Below are 15,324 nucleotides of genomic sequence, written 5' to 3' on the forward strand. Positions count from 1 at the left end.
CCTTTTTTCGCTTCTTCCTTGCTTTTTTTCTTTCATTCGACTCGTCATTTATTGCTTTCTTCTTTCTTCCCATTATCCGCCCGTGCTTCCTCCATTCTGTCCTTTTACTTTTTACCTTCTCTCTCGTGATGGGAAAATGAAGCTTCAGATTTGATCATGAATCAGTTGTTATTTTTTTACTCCTCTAGATGGCACTCTCTGTTCACCATTGGGTTGAAAGTACACTTGCCATTTCTTAAACCCCTTTATTTAAGACACCAGTGCCATCCAGAGGAGTCAAAAAATACAACAACTGGTTCATGAAGCAAATTTTGAAGCTTCATTTTCCATCACTACTTCTCTCTTCCTTTTTTAATTCATCTTTGCTTTTATCTTTTCCTCCTTACATGGCACCTTCCTACCTTTCAACATAACTCCCTTCCCTTCCTTCCTTTTCCCGTCTTTCCATTCTTAGGACTGCGATTTGAATCTCCGTCGACTGATGCGCTACCTTTGAGGTAATCTATTTGTGATTTTTCCCTGAGTCAAAATTGTCACGTGACTCTCAGTGGTGGCATTTTGGGAGCAAAGTACTTTTGGCTGTATGGCGTGGCACACCTCTTCGTGACGTTTTTAGGAGTGAAGATGTGGACTCGCTATGTTAGCTTCTCATGGTAGCCGCCAACTGGCTTGGCTGCCAAGTGCTCGCCACTTGTAATCAAAAGGTAGCATATTTTATGTCGGACATTATTTTATCATAATGCTTCTTGTAAATGTCAAATTCTTGACGTTTATCCCTCCGATCGCGGTCAAGACGGTCAGACGCGTTTACGTCAGAGATGATTTATGACACATTAGCTCGTAGGCTATTAGCCTTGTTTATGACATCCATATGTGGGCTAAACATAGCCATAAACACTCCATTAGCTCCTCAGTGCAAAAAAAAAAAAAAAAAACACAACCTAAGTACCTTGAGCAACCAAGCTTATGATTTAGTGCACGCAATAAGATCACTCTGTGTGTGTGTGTATGTGTGGTGAAATATGCATTTGATATTTGGAGGTGCGCAGGTGGGCGGGGTCGGCGGGTCGACGGGGCGTCCGGACTTTTTATGTGACAACAGCAAAATGAATGCCCCAATAAGACGAGAGCCGCCGTCGCAAGGCGGGAAACAGCAAATTACGCAGGCCATTTCAGTGTGCCCGCCCGGCCATCTTCAGACCACATCATGCACTGACCACCTACGCAAAAACGTCAGCGATATACTGTACAGGGGGATACCACTTATAAAAGACATGTATCATCTCATCATTATCAGCTCGTAGATGTTAAAGGATACTAACTTGAGAGGATTATTTTATATAAATGCAACACCTTGATTTAAAGTACCTGAAAAAACAAACAACAAAAAAACGATGTCCAGAAAGTAAATAAATATATATATATATATATATATATATAAAATATTCCTGCATTCGGCTATCACAATAATAATCAGATGATATGTGACTAAAAGCGCTCAATACAGTATGAAATAAAAATCCTTTTTTGTAGCTACAGGTATGTGACAAATGGCGTCGGGTGTGCAGCTGCTGCTAATTAAAAATAAAATGATTTCATTTCATCATTTTTTGGTGTAATAGTAAAGTTTAATTTGTCAGTGGGACATGAGCAAAAGGGCAGCCCGAGTTCTCCTTTAATTGGCCTCAAGCAGATGGACACTAACAATGACTGCAAGTCAGTCAGTAATAAGAACTGGACTTTTATTTAGTACAGAAGAAGCTCTATGGAGTTATTAATACTGTAGTTATGAAGCCATATTTTAAAATACAAAAGAGTCATGTGTGACATTAAAGCTGATTCCAATGTGTTACATTGCCCCAGTGTGAAAATTAAGAGACTTGAAATTAAGACTTCAACACCCATGATTAAAAAAAGTTACAATTGTTTGAAATAGATCATTTTTTTTCTTCAAAACTCTCTCTCTCTATATATATATATATATATATCTACATAATGATTTGAACTCTGTAGGACATTGAGATTCTTGAACATCTACATTTTTACAAATAATTATTAGTCAACGCTTACTGACTGATTTCAAATGTTTCCATGAATAATTTCAAATCTTTTTACATTAGTTTTCTACACATGAAAAAAAGGAAATAAAAATAGATCTAAGAGGAAAATAATGAACAAAATCCAGATTTTTGCAATGGTTTAAATTAGGGGAACTCAATCTTGTTTCTCAGGGGCAGCTGTCCAACCTGTTTTCCGGCTCTCCCTGTTGCAACACACCTGATTCAAATGATCAAGATTATTATCCGGCTTCTGCAGACGTTGCTGATTAACCGATCATTTGAATCAGGTGCGCTGCAGGAGAAAGCGATGGAAAACAGGAAGGAGAGCATCCCTCAAGGAACAGGATTGTTTTAATAGAACCCACAATTGGAAAAATTAATTACGAAGCGAGTGGAAAATATTTATGGAATTAAAAAGATTATTGCAAATGGACATGCCAACACATTTAGATTGGTGTTATTTAAAAAAAAAAAAAAAGATCAGAAATGATTGAAAATGTAAAAAATAAATACATAAATAGGGGGAAAAGACAATTTAAATGAAAAAAAAATCTTACAAACCTTCATGCTAACACAAATTAGTTACTTAAAGAATATTGTGTTTATGTGCTTTTCTACTTGCTATTCACTTCCTTAACACACAAAGGTGCTCAGTCAACAAAATGTAAATGATTTATATTTTTAATCCTGTTCGCCAGTTGTTTTCCTTGGTTTCAGCTTATCCCTCCGTGTTCCCTGCAGTATCCTTCCTCCTCCACCTCCCGTTCTCACATCTTTAATTCCTCCCCGTTTGCATTCCTCCGTTATTCCACACTGACTTCCTCGCGACACATTCTGCTCACTTTTGCCTGCTTGGACAATGACAGTTTGAATGATACCAAGATGGAGCGCTCATTTTTTTTTTTTATGCTGCACTTCTCAATGTGGCCTATGGATGGCGCTGTTAGCCATGAAAGACAGACGGCCCTTCTCTGACCCTCAAACTAAAACCAAGTGATGACAGTCAAGCGATGAGAGCAAGATTTGTTTTCAGACATGAGCCTTATATTTTTCCCAAATTTGGTAAATAATCTAAAGATGGTTTGAATCCGATGAGTAATGTGGAAGGAGGGGTTGGATTTCTTTCTTTCGTTTTGTGTGTAAATTGTACAATTGTGAAAATAGGAGAAAATTAAGGTACATGTCAAAAACAACCAAGAATAATCAATGTTAAATATGCTAAATGATATCAAGTTTCGGGACATTGTTTTAGGAAGAAGAGATTCATCAGTATGCGGTGTGCGTGGTCCGGCGGCCATTTTACCTGAGCAGATAAGAGTCGCTTGCATATTCATATGAGGCGTCGGTGGAGGAGATAAGAGAAAGCGACGCCTTAAATTGGGAATGATGAAGAGCGACCAGGCATGAGTGGACTGGCCGTGACCCAGCATGCCTTGCTGCATTCATTGAGGGTATTAAGAGTCGGGGGCTTGTGCTACCACACTCATTCATCACGCACATACGACAGAATCAAGAACTTACTTAGGGCTACAAAGTCTGCTCACTGGGGAAGTTGACAATGCTTGTACCTTTCAGAAAAAATAAAATAAAATAAATCAAGAAAAGAAAAAGCCCAACCCCAGAGAACCTATCGCGATAAATCTAGAATAAAACAAACTCTGATTCAAACGATGAAACGCGAACCCTTTCCAAAAGCTTCTATAAAATCTTTTCAAAACTTTTTTTTCCACTATTAATGTGACTTACTCCTCAAATGAGAGGGAAAATAAAAATCTACAGTCAAACAAATTCCTTCACTAGGTCTATTCGGGTAGACATCACTGTTAAAGCTCCCCGCCCCCCACAGGTGTTCAATAATTAATTTCACCTTGACAAAAGCCGCATTTCCAACTGAAGAAAAATAGTAAAACTAAGTTTTGTTGTTCTAGTAGGCTTTTCCTGACATTTTTAAGGTTTTGTGCTAACGCTGCTACTTTGAACTCTTCATAATTCCCTCCACCTTGATGTTTCCTGTTTCCAAATCAAGAAAAGGAGCCCAACAAATGAAATCCGATGACATCCACCACACCTGTCCACAAAGTTACATGCCTGTCTGCTGCCCGCACCCCCATCAAATTCACCAAAATCGTGTTTGCCCACCAATGTGGTCTGAGGGGACGTCCCTTTACACCAACTTTCAGCCACCAATTTGTCGCGTGCATAGGCTGCTGTCAAAGGACACGCTCTTGCTAGGCCCATCAAAGCGCAGAGCCGTCTACCAAATTCCAAAACGCCTGCACGAAAATAGGGAGTTTGCGCAAGGCCGTCTATAAAAATAGTGTCTGTTTTGTGTGTGTGTGTGTGCATACGTAGATAATTTAATGAAGTATATTTGGTTCATCATCTAGTGTTGTGCCTTTTACTGAGTGTCTGTGAATGCAGCAGCACCGACATGTAGCCCTTGCCTTTGTGAGTCTGTGTATGTGTGTATATAGTGTATCTCTGAATGTGTGTGTGGGTGTGTGTGTATGCCTGCGTGTCTGTGTTTGTGTGTCGCTGTGTGAGAGATGCCATTGTTTGGCCTCTGGGGGTTTCATTAAGGCCCAGTGTCCAGAGGTAAAAAGTCATTCATCTCCCCTGTTGTGAAGTGGCAGCTCCCGTGTACGCACACGCACGCGCACGCACACACCTATTCACATGCGCACACACATTCGCAGTGCTTTAATTCCTCTTTTATCCTCTTCCCTTGCTTTCCCACTGCATTGTCTGCACTTCCCTTCACACAAACGTAGGAAGGTTTGAGCAAAAAAAAAAAAAAAAAACATAAAGCAAAGCATAAAAAGAAGTCCAAAGAGGAATGTTTGATGTAGCGACGCGGCGACCGGTCTTAATGAATCCTTCACCAGCAGCGACTCATCTTCCCCCCTTCTCTCTCTCTTTTTTTCTCCATTAATTAGAGCTGTCAAAAGCTAAGTATCTGGCCGTGTCGCTATCTTTGTATTTGCCTCCTTCAAGTGTCTGAGTGGGATAGCGTTAATTAAAAAGATATCAGATGATGAAGCCCCCCTGAGCACCTCTCTCCAGTCAACACGTCACATTTTGGGGGTGCTTCAAGCTCCGCGAGAAAGTCCCCGCTACGCACGCCAGGGCCGCAGCCTTTTGTCCGGACCGAAGGCAGTCGCAAAAAGTTGATAACAGATGACATTTTAAAAGCATTTTGGGAGGAAGGTTTAATTTAGCTTCATGAAAGTGAGGAAAACTTCACAAGGTTTAACTTGCATATCTTTGCTGACAAAGTGCTGACTTTAACACTACATTTCCTGTGTGTGTGTGTCGGCTTCAGTAAAAAGTGCTCTGGAGTCACGTGACTACCAGTTTGGGTTATGCGTCAAAGGATGGTTGTATATGGAACATTTCAATGAACACAACTGATGCTAAAAGTCGTACTTGGTTAGCAACCAGAATGAAAAGTGAAGGATAAAGACTTAGTTGTTCCTGAACTGTATCCAGGTATTATAACTTAAAGGTTACCTTGGAAAATTGTAGCCGTGCTACACATGGAAAACCCAAAAGCCGTACTTTGGAATAGCCTGATGTAAAACACCAATCCCCTCATCTGGAAAAGCCCTTATCATGGAAGACCTTAACCCAAGGAATCCTGACCCCCTAAAACGCAAAACCTGAACCTTGGAAACTCCTAACCCCAGAACCTGGATGCCCTAACTCCATAAAAAAATGTTCCAACCATAGGCTTTGGAAGCTCTAAAATCTTCAACAACGGAAACCTCTAAAATCCATAATAACGGAAAAAATCAACCTCAACCACCCCTAAAGACGGACAATCCTAAGCATGGAAATAACCTGATCCTTGGAAAACCCTAACTCTGAAAAATGAAATCTCAGGAAACACTAACCCTGGAAAAAATCTAACCTTGAAATCCCTCAAAGCTGGAAATCTTAAAACCAGAAGTCTCAAGCTCCTGTCCTCGACTGCATGCTTTAGACCTGCAGTACACCTGATTCAAATGATCAGCTCATCATGAACATTCCCAACAGGTGTGCTGCAGGACGAAACCTCGAAAAACAAAGAAAGAGGCCCTCGAGGACCGGAGTTTGAGAACTGAACACTAAAACTAAGTCAAACCTAATCCAGCCAACAATAAGACAAAAATTAGGACTTTTTTTTTTTTTACCAAAAGCTTCCATTCTTGGGACTATTTTCTGCAAAATTTGTGGAGTGTCTGGCCAAAGCATTCTGAAGGTATCTAGCCACACAAAGCAGTTTATTAATACAGTAATAGCCCGGTTATCGCGGGTAATGGGGACCGAGACCACCCAAGAAAACTGAAAATCCGCGAAGTAGCGGCGCACCTTAAAAAATGCTTTAAAAAAAAAAATATATATATATATATATATGGCTAGAGAGAGAGAGAGTGAAATTCATGTTATAACAAAAAAAACCAAATTATTATTAAAACTTGTTTTTTTATTCCCCAGCCATTATTTTCGTATTTATTCAATTACTTCTTTTTGTATTTATTTAATTACTTCGACTTTTACCTGCTGGTACGCCGTCCGGTGTGCCCTGTGAATGTTATGATCCTCCAGCAGAGCTGGAGGATTGAGCAGGACTCTCCAAACGCAGACACGGGAAAAAAGGTGGTGATACAAAGATATTTATTATAATCACAATATAGTCAGTGTAATCAGCGCGTCTCGCAGCAGCTGACGGCACACAGCTGAAAAAACAAAAACACACGCGGCATGACAGGCACGGATCATGACAGTGAAATGAAAGGTGGCATTCTTCATTTATTTATTTATTCATTCATAACTGACAGCCTCACGGTTAAACTTAGGGGCCGCTTGGAACCGCCCGTGCCCGGGGAAGGTGCTCCTCTACGGCTTAACTGCCACGCACGCTGGCCGGAGCTCTGGTACGGTCCGAACCGCGCGAAACGTCGCCACCAATCGTGTCCGGGGGAACGTGTATGGGCTGATATTTGTGCCACTAGAAACTGAATATTTGAATTGAAGAATGAATATTTGAATTAAAGACTGAATATTTGAATTGAAGACTGGATATTTGAATTGTAGACTGGATATTTGAATTGAAAACTGAATTATTGAATTACATGAATTGTAAATGGGAAATTGTGATTAAAATAAACAATACATATACAATTGTTGTTATTCAATAATTCAGTTTTCAATTCAAATATTCAGTCTTCATTTCAAATATTCAGTCTTTAATTCAAATATTCAGTTTCTAGTGGCACAAATATCAGCCCATAAACGTGCTCTTCTTCGTCCACTCTCCTCTTCGGCGCACGCCGGCCGTCTAACCGCTCCAGCGCCCCCTCGTGCCGCTCGGCGAAACTACAATGCCCCGAATATTTTTTAGACCCGCGAAGCACTGAATCCGCGAAAGGTGAACCGCGAAGTAGCGGGGTTTCACTGTATTCTTGACTTGTACCTTCCTGTTTGTGGAAAGAGTCTCGGATGTTTAAAAAAAATAAAAAGAACTCATTGATTATCATCACATTTTCTTGAGTCTTCTCCATTAAAGGTCAACAAGCGGCGTTGGAATGAGAAAGATTCCACCAGGTGAGGTTCTGTTTGAAACTGCTAATGGACTAGAGGAATTCTTTGTTCCTGACATTTATGCTAAAGAGACACGCTCTCACACACACCCCCACACACACACACACGCATTGCTTCAAGCACACGCCATTTCAAGCGGCAAAGTGCTGCTGCTTCTGCTGCTGCTGGTCGTTGTCGGTGTGGCAGGCAGACGTCCTGAATAAAAGGCATTAATATTAATAACGCTAAAGTGCCTCCATAATCAGACACTGAACTGTCAGGCGGAGGCACACACACGCACATGCACACGCACGCACACACACTTAATTCAACGATACACTCACAGGCCATTTGATTAGGTATACAATCGTATGCAATCCAATGAGTTTTTGCATCGCAGAAAAAGCTAACCCTCAACCCCGGCAAACACTAACACTGTGCTGAATACAAAGGTGAGGAAGATGAAAGCAGGTGATGAAAAAAGCAGGAGGAGGATGAGGAGGTGGGTGAAGTAAAAGGCGGGTAAAGAGGGTGGGCGGAGACAAAGGCGGAGGATGATGCGCTTATAGGACAGTGGTGAGGATGGAGGGTGGGAAAAGATGAAGGATGAAGGTGGTTCCCGTTTCTACAAAAATCACTTATTCTGGATTTAATTAGTTGCAGACATTTCCAATAACACAAACATTCATATTTGTTGCAGCCAATGTGCACTCGTTGTCCGTTTGTTTTGCCCTATTTTTAATTGTTTGGTTTTTAAGCGTTGTTTGCCACGTCAAGTGAGTCTGATTCTGATTCTAGATTCTTGTGGTGTGGATTTCTAGGAATTGGGTTTCCTCCTCTCTTCTACGATTTGATAATTGTCAGTTTTGTTCCACTGGGAGTGAAAAATATGTGATTCGTATTCAAGTTCAAATTTCACTCACTGCTGCCCTCCAGAGGCAGTTCATGGCGCTACCGTTGGATAGTTAATGGTAAGTGATTGATGATTTTTGATTGTTTATTATTGCACAGTAACAAATTTGAAAATTAACTTCACTCACATTACTGTAAAAATGGATATATTTGGGTATTGTCTTATTTTATAACATGTTAGCGACATAAAAGGTGGGGTCAAATATAGAAGACAATAAAAGAGGAAGGTGCGTTATAACCAAAGACGGGCATTCCGTCCTAAGGACTGAACAGTCCATCCGTTTGTCTTGGTGGAAAAAAAATGGCGAAAAGTAAGGACGGAAGCGCTTTAAAAGGATAGGAGAGATGGGGAAGGAGGATGAATATTTTTATAAATGTGTACGGAGGGACGATGACGGAAGGTTGTCCACGTCGCGGACGGAGGACGAACCAGCAAAATTGGGTCAAGTACCCATCTGTGGTTATAACAAATGTGGGAGAAGATGAGGGTTCCGGAAAGCTAAGGATGAAGAAGTTGAAGGTGGGCACGGTTAAAGGATGATGTCAGGGTGAAGACGACTGAGATGGGGCAAAGATGACGGTGTGGCAAGAAATGACACGAGCAAAGCATTATGAGGGAGCGTTAAGGAAAAGAACCTGAGTTCCAACTGTGGTCGACAGTGCCACACTCTGATTGGACGTGGCTTGTTCACTCGGCTGCGCTGAAAGGGTTTGAAAGAGCAGGTGTTCGCCATTTAAATATTGTAGCAGCCTGTCAGAGGAAACCAGTCACTCACTCAAATATTCATCATGCCATCAGAGCGATGATGTGGAGAAGAAAAATGGATTAGAGGAGTTTAATATTAAATCCGAAAAAGGAACAAATGAAACTTGGAAGTCAAAGGCACCACTGTGGTTAAACTGAAGTCATTGTAGAAATGGAGGAAGTCAGTGTGAACTAGAAAAAAAAAAAAAAAGGTGCTTGACTTTGCACGGGGGAGAAAAGCATTCACGAGCGCAGGTTATCAAAGTCATTCATCTACACGCCACAGTCGGCCGCTGAATAATTGCGAGTTTGTGCTTGTCTGACCGCAACCACCAATACATCGGTGTGTGCGTGTGTCGGACTACTATTAATTATCACAGGCTTCGTCTTTGCTGGGGGGTATTTAGAAAAATGAAACAACGCTTAACCTGAATTGTGTTTGCAAGAGAAAAGAGTCAGGCAGCAAGTAAATTGCAATGCCTGGGCTTGGAGTTTGTACTTAGTATCGGTGAGTACTCAAAGCGTGAACGTGCATACGGGTATCGGTTTGAGCAAAGTGGTATCGAACTTCACGAGTCTCTCGCTATAGTTTCAACATAATTCAAACGACAAATTAATTCATTCAGCTGGACATGATTTAAACGCAAAAACATTGCAACAAAGAATAAAGGATTGATTTTATGGAAATAGCTTGATTTAAAAAAATAAATTTCAATTAAAAAGTCTGAATCCTACATTCGGTAATATTCTGAAATATTTTCAGACCTTTTTAAATGAAAATATAACTTGAAGCTTGAATTATCATGACTTGTCATATTTGTGCAATGTAGCAGCAGTACAGCTTTTTTGTTTCAACTTTCAGACAGAGGAAAAAAATCTATGTACCGTATTGAAATTTAGAGGTAAATGTGGATTCGTATGAACATGTTGTCTCAGTTTCTACTTATTTTCATACTTTGCCAAAGAACGACCACTGAAGAAGGATACGTGTGTGTGTGTGTGTGTGTATGTGTGAATGTTTGTCTTTGCAGCAGTTTCTTGTCCTTGACTCTAACCTCTAACCTCGACACTACATTACACTTGCGTGTAATTTGCACTCACTTGAAGATTAATTTCATTCTAACCGATGCTGCAACTGTCCTTTATCACACATATCATATCTCCACATAAAATTCAACTGTGACCCCGCTGTACACAAGTGTCGGAGTGTGAGTGCATGTCCGCGTGCGTGTGCGTGTGCGTGATGTTTTTTAAGAAGCGCCTGTTGTTGGCCCAGGTCGACTGTTTACTTAAAGGGACCGCACACTGTTTGGAATGTGCTTGGTGTTGCACATTTTCACTTCATTACATTTTAAAGGACACACACACACACACACTCTGACACAAAACCTGTGTCAGCCTTGAAGGTCTTCTAGCCAATTCCCATTCACCTTGTCCACTTCCTGTGCGACCATATCTGGACATTTCTTGTTTGGCCGCTGCAACATCTCCACACATTTGGACTTTTCTGGAGTCACACAAACACAAAAAAATTTACCACCCTTCCTTTTGTATTGAGTGTGTGGGAGTGTGTGAGCTCACAATAGAGGAGTGAATAGAGGCAACAGGTATGCATGCAAACAGTCTATATGCAAATGGCGGAGAAGAAGTGGATGAAATGAGGCAGCATTGAGAGGATGAAGTAAAAGCGGAGTGTGCGGTGATTGAGGTTGTCAAACACAAAATATACGAAAATATACATCATTAATTTTTTCGTAGACAAAATAGTTCCTAAGTGTGAGGCAGCAGGATCCGACATTAAGTCGTTTTGGGTGGTTGCTCGAAATGGGGCTAATTTGGGTGGCCCTGCCAGAAACAGCATTGGATGTGATTTAAAAACAATGCTCAGCAAAATTCACAATTTTATACTGTTTGTAGGCTAAGTTGTGGATGAAATAGTGTCAACTCGGTGGCCTAAATGCATAAAGTACACGCAAATGGTGATGATGGAACAAAGATGATTAATCGATTTGAGAGGATGAAGCCCAAATTATGGATCATTAGAAACTAAAAAGCAGGAACATGTTGATTTCATCACAGAATGAAATTAGTACTGGTGACCCGGCCTGACACGGTCATGTGGTGGCCTTGGGCCATCGGGCCACTGTTAATGTTAAATCGTGGGCAGGCGTTCTCAGGACTGCCCTAAATTAAATTATAGCTGGAAAAAAAAAGTCCAGTCCATTTTTTTGTCTATACGAGCCCTGATGCTGGGAAGGCAAGCGATCCAATTTTTGTCTTTAACTAGCGACCATAATGTTTGCAAACAACACGCCAGGGGAGCCTCTTGGATGACAGAAAAGTGAGAGGATGGATTTGACACCTTTCTAGTGAGCCAGGTGCAGACCTTCAGTGTGCAAGTCTGATCCAAAAATGTCCAAATGGGACATTTTAAGAAGGTGACACGTTCATGTGTGTTCACATGGAAGCAGACGTGAGGAACACTGGCTGTGTGTTGATCCGCTCCCTCAACAACTTATCTGGCTTTAGCCTCAGTCTGGATGAGCTCCTCTTCCCCCTATATGACACACCACTCCTAAGCATCTGTGTGTGTGTGTGTGTGGGGGTGTGTGTGTGAGTGTGTGACGGGAGTCTCGGGAGAGGTGTTGAAGATCAGGACTGAGCTGAGCTCCAGAGTGGTGCATGTGCCAAAAAGGAGGAGGAATTACACGACAAGCATCTTATCTCCTGGCTGCTGTCGCCTCCAATGCCCCCCCCCCCTTCCCCTTCCCCAGACGTCCCTGCACCCCGTCCTGTCCTTCTGCAATGGCCACTCCCCCCACCCCGCCCTTCAACACATCCATCTAAAGTCCCAACCATTATCTGCTCTCCAAATGATCACACTGGAGATCGGGAAGATCAGTAGTTTGATGGCAAAACAACAATAACAAAAACATAGAAGATGGTACAAATATTAAGCAAGAATCATCCCTCCAAGCCCTAAAAAAAAGAGATAGGGTTTTAAATTAGGGATTAAAGTTTGGGTTGGAGATTCAGTTCAGAGTTTCACAGTAAGGGGTCAAACTCAGGTTCGGTGTTCAAACAAGGGGTTGGGTTTCAAATTGGGGTTTCAAGCAGGGTAAGTGGTTAAGGACATATGACATCCATGGTGCGAAATTAGGGTTTGAAGGCAGGTTTAGGGATTCAAACTAAGGTTAGGGTTTCCAAAAAGTGATGAGATTGTGAAAAAGGGTTAGAGATTCAAATCAGGATCAACATTTCAAAGCAGGATTTCAAGACTGCATTACGGTTTCAAGCAAATATGATGGGTTTGGAATTAGGGTTTCCAAAGGTTAGGGTTTCAATGCTGAGGCAGGAGTTTAAAGTCGGGTTTCGAGCCGGGGTTCCAGTTTCAACCAAGCAGTGTAAGGGTTTTAAATAATATTAAGATTTCATTACGATTACTATTACGATTTTGAGGTAGGGTGTCAAGCCAGGATTAGGGATTAAAACCTGGATCAAGATTTCCGTGTGAGGTGTCAAGCCAACATCATGGTTTCAATTGAGGGTGTACGGTTTGCAAAGAAGGTTTCATGGCAGGGTTTTGGATTGACGATATGGTTCCAAATACCTGTTACGGTGTCAAGTCAGAGTGTCGAGTTGGAGATTGGGTTTCAAGTCTGGATCAGCAATTCAAGCCAGCTTTGAGTCCAGATCTGACCAAGGTGACAACAAAGTGTGTGTGTTGTCGTTTTTGCAATTGTTTTTGCGTTCTGGATGGAAGGCGTAACGCGAGTCATCCGTCGCTTGTCCAAAAAGTCCTTTCTCGCTCATAAAGACACGTGATTGGCCGTAGCGTCGCCATCTGCCCACGAGCACCAGCTCGCTCGCTAAGCAACCCACTGGGATGACTGACTGATGATGAGTTGTATGTGTGTGCGTGTGCTTGAACAGAACCCATTTTTCTGTATCAAAATGCATTCTGGTTCACTTTTGGCCTCCAACCCAAATTTGAAACATTTTTGAAAATATTTCATCATCCTGATTTAAACTCTTAACATATAACCCCTTACCCTGGTTTGAAACCTGAATGCTGACTTGAAACCCTAATTTGAAATCTTTATTCATACACGTTAGCCATCTGTTTATTTTCATTGAAAGGGAAATCTGATAGATTGTTTCTTCCGTATGTCCTGTCAAGTGGCGGAGAAGGCGACCATGTTGGGGATGGAGTGAGGGTCTTTGAGAGTGAGGGTGTTGCTGGTAGGGTGCTGAGGGCGTATCTGCTTGCTATGCATTGTTTCTTCCATTAAAGCGGCGTGCCAGAGGAGGGCAGCAGACAAAGAAACGGCCGGCCGGATCAATATGAGATAGCTGATAGTGGCCCGTCCGTTGTAGCGCAGATCACATGATAAATGGTCGCCACTGGCTCACTGACAGGCCTGCAAGGACTCTTGCGGGTTAAGCTCGCGATCCCCTCACTCACAACAAATACAAACTCTTTCCGTGCCATGCATTTTCTACAAAAGCCAAAATAAGGTTCACCATTTCAGTAGAATATTCACTATCGCATAGAGGTACAATTTTAATTAATGACAATATTGTTTTAGCCTCAGAATGTAGCTCGTACATATGTGTATATGTAAAATCCAGAGCTGGGCACTTGACCCTTTTTATTGCCGGTCAGTCACCCGCCCTCCGGCCGCGATCTCTGTACCGTTCCGGCCTCTACCCTCTGGCCTTATTCATAAAAATTGTCGTCACCCAACCCCATTCTGAACAACCTCCACCACCTCCCGCGCCAAAAAAACAAACAGGTTTACCCATTTGATCAAATTATTCATTAGCGTATAATGGACGCCGAGTGCATGTTGGAGGCAAGGTTCCTTATTGGCAATTTGTGGGTGTTTGTGGAGCGAAACAATAAGAACAAGATGTAACTTAACCCGAACTTCAAATCCTCATTCAAAGTACAACTTTGGAATCCTATCCCAGACTCGTTACCCTTACTTGGAACCCAAACCTTGACTTAATTCAAAGTCCTACTTTGAAACCACTTCCTCTTTCCCACAGTGACCTGGCAAAACGCTTGTCTTGTTTTAATACAACTTTGGAACGTTTATTAACTGAACCAAACTTAGCGACATGACTTTGACTTGACAACCTCCTACTGTGTGATGTGTGTGAAGTGTGTGTGATTGTAACACGTGTGCTATTACGGGATGTGTGTACGCTGTGAGTGATGGCGAGTGTAAGCTGAAGACGGATGAGCGTGTCCTCAGCTTTGGGACTTAAGACCGAAATAAACTTGTTTTGTTAGGAGGCCTGACGACGCGTCTGATGGATGAGCTCCACAATAAGATATCATATACTATAGAGAACATGCGGTACTCATACGCTCGTCGTCTTGTCCTACACTGTCATATGTGTCACATTCATATCAAATATGAACCTTGCACATGCCACGTTGGACAAACCAAAATTAGAAATTTACCTTGACGCAGGCTTGAACTGAAACAATTATTTTGAAACCCCAAACTCAGACTAGAACGATAAACCTGGTTACTTTGAACACAAACACATCTTTATAACCCTAAAACTAGATAGAAACCCTACTTTGAAACTTTAAACCATGGCTCAAAACAAAACTGCTTGTAGGAGAAGTTAAAACTTGATGGCACATTAAGGATACCGCCTCGATATACGCTTGCATTGCGTTAGTTTTAGAATGTGTTTGTTAGCGTTAGCATGCTCAACATTCCTCCAACAGATGAATTGTGTTCAACTCTCAGAGATTAAAGATAGGGGGCTGGGGTCGCAAGCGCACGCAATTCCCAGCTGAGCTCTTCATAAATATCGTTGCTGGTCGCTATCAGCGAGATAGCAACGCTAAGGTAATACGTCTCCAGGTGGCACATGAGCAATGCGCCCACGCTGCCGACGCGACAAGATAGCGCGCGCTTTGACGGAGTGGCCGTGTCACAATTGTGCTTTTGCTTAAAAAGTACACTAGTGTCGACGGCAAATGGATAACTGGTGCTGTGATGTTATCGCCATTAGCGCCCC

This window comes from Idiotropiscis lumnitzeri, chromosome 5 (assembly GCF_059441095.1).
Source record: "Idiotropiscis lumnitzeri isolate Australia: NSW breed Sydney's pygmy pipehorse chromosome 5, RoL_Ilum_1.0, whole genome shotgun sequence".
Taxonomy (NCBI): domain Eukaryota; kingdom Metazoa; phylum Chordata; class Actinopteri; order Syngnathiformes; family Syngnathidae; genus Idiotropiscis; species Idiotropiscis lumnitzeri.